Source organism: Condylura cristata, unplaced genomic scaffold (genome assembly GCF_000260355.1).
Source record: "Condylura cristata isolate star-nosed mole 26May11 unplaced genomic scaffold, ConCri1.0 scaffold00014, whole genome shotgun sequence".
Classification (NCBI taxonomy): Eukaryota; Metazoa; Chordata; class Mammalia; order Eulipotyphla; family Talpidae; genus Condylura; species Condylura cristata.
Window position 1 is genome coordinate 20,488,125 of NW_004567115.1, and position 2,266 is coordinate 20,490,390.

Sequence of the window (2,266 nt, forward strand, 5' to 3'; positions counted from 1 at the left end):
CACACATACACACACGCACAAAGAGTTAGTATCTGGGGGCATTCTCACTGCTAGAGCTCTGGCCAGTCCAAATCTGGGTCTCATCTGTTTGGGGCTATTGGCAGAAGGTAGGGAGCTGGAATGGGTTGGGGGGTATATCTCCACCCATAGAGAATTAACAGGAAGACAATAGCAGCTGAGGCCACAACATATGCCAAGCCTGCCTCTTCAGTGCCGGAGAGATGGGCTGACTTAACCTATTCCTGCCCTGTCATTGCCTCAGAGATAGGCCTGCTGTGGGACATGTATGTCAGGAGATTGGTGAATAGCAATGATAAGGATGTGTAAGGTTTTGAAAAGTACTTGCCAAATATATGAGCTCATGGAAAGAAGGTACCAGTCTGTGTGTACAATATAAGCAAGCCAGCCCCCTTTGACCAGCATGAAGAAACGATTGATTAAACCTCATCTTTAATATGAAAATTTCTGAGCTGCAGCAAGGCTGGAGTATTGTTTCTGGGTGTGTGTGGGCTGAAGGGTGGAAGGGCTGGAGAGAGGGGGAGACATGAGAGGGTGTGGATCTTGCCAGGTGTGGGGGCTCTGAGCCTAGATTATCAGCCATGTTGCTGCTGGAATCAAGTCCTGCACCGGCAGGGCCAGTAAAGGCTCAGCAGCCTCTGGGGACAGCAGGCCCTTCCAGACATGGGACCACACCTTGAGCTGCAGACCTGGCAAAGACTAGTGTTTGAGAATTGCCCTAGGAACTTAAGGCATTAGGGCTTCTACACAAGAGCTCAGTTCCTACAATGGTCCTGCATGTCTGAAAAGTGGGCTGGCCCAAAGAACCCCTTTCCCATCCCTTCCCAGCCTTGTGTGCCTGGGACCTCAACCAGAAGGCCAGCAGTGAGAGGCCATCTTGCTACATGTCCAGCCCAGCTCTCAGCCAGGGCTGGCTCGCCTCCCCCAGCGACACCACCACACCAGGCCAGGAGAGACAGGACATAGGTTTTACAGGAAAAGGAGCAAGGGTTGTAGGATCAAGACTGGGGAGGATTGGATCACAGGATGTTAGGGGAGAGCTTTTTTTTTTTTTCAATCCTGGGACAGAGGAGCACAGAAACATCAATATAGTCATCCCATAGACACCCACCACCATCACCTTCATCCTCTACCTTTTCTCCTCAGGCCTACAGACACTTCCCCCCATCCCGGACCCATCCCTTCCCTCTTTATTCCCAAACCACCTTTCCTGGAAACAGCTTCTGCTGCCTGTGTGAAGCTAGATAGTAAAGGAAAGCTGGAAGGAGACCAGGTGTAGGAAGGAGCTCCGCGGGAGGGACTGTCTCCTGCGGCTGCAGAAACCCCATTCAGTCCCAGATACTCCGTCAGCAACCCCATCAGCTTTCAGGGGTCCTTGTCCGCGCCCCCCCCCAACCCCCTCAGGCTGCTGTCGTGGTTGTAACAGGTTCATGGCTGTCGCCCCAGATCCTGCCAACCCAGACAGCCCGGCGCTGAGGCGGAGGGAGGGAGCCCAGGAGAGCGCGGCTGGCTGGGTTCCCACGTCCCCTTCCAGCCCCCTTCCTCCCCGCAGTCGGGAGCTTTGCACCCGTCCCCCACTGGGCAGCACCCCCCACCCCCCGCTGCACCCCTCTACCTCTGCGAGCGCGGCGCGGGGTCTCAGTGACCGAGGCAGATAGCAGGCGCAGGCAGCCCCACGGCCATGACTCTCTCTTGCTGGCGCCGAAGCCGCCCGCGCGGCTGCCACTGCGAGACGACTTGACGGATTAGCATCTATTTTTAAGCCGTGACACGCACGACGAAACAGGGTTCACAGGCGTGTGTGTGTGTGTGTGTGGGGGGGGGGTGACACGCCGGGACACAGTCTCACGCCCAGCGAGCCGAGTGGACACGCAACGTGGGCGCGCCCGCACCCCGCTACAAGCCCGCGGTGTTTACAGACCAGACCCAGACCACGCAGCCGGCCGGCTCCGCCTCACAGACGCGCTGTGTATCTGTGTTTGTCGGAGCTGCGCCAATTACAAAGCGTTTTGCCTAAAGATGACATTATGCAAGTCGTCCCAGACAGTGTCTTAAACACACACCCTCCTCCTCCCCAGACAGCATTAGTGAATTACAGAGACTTGATGGTGCAGGCTCCCATTCCTCATTAGTATATGCTCGTTTTATCCTCACCACAAGTCTAGGAGCTAAGTTTTAGTCACTGTCCATTTCAGGAAGGAAAGAACTGAGGCACAGAGAGGCTAAGTAATTTCCCAAATCACTTTCT

General features: G+C 55.3%; 1 protein-coding gene across 2 annotated transcripts in view; it reads right to left on the reverse strand.

Annotated features, from left to right (window-relative positions):
* The window catches only part of DUSP26 (dual specificity phosphatase 26 (putative)), a 5,788-nt gene extending 3,831 nt beyond the window's left edge, over positions 1–1,957 (reverse strand). Inside the window, exon 1 of one of the 2 annotated variants that reach the window (XM_012725000.1) lies at positions 1,634–1,957. The gene's annotated coding sequence lies outside the window, so the exon portion shown is untranslated. The remainder of the gene's footprint in view (positions 1–1,633) is intronic. The other variant, XM_004682231.2, reaches the window with a different exon arrangement.
* Between the last annotated feature and the right edge of the window lie 309 nt (positions 1,958–2,266).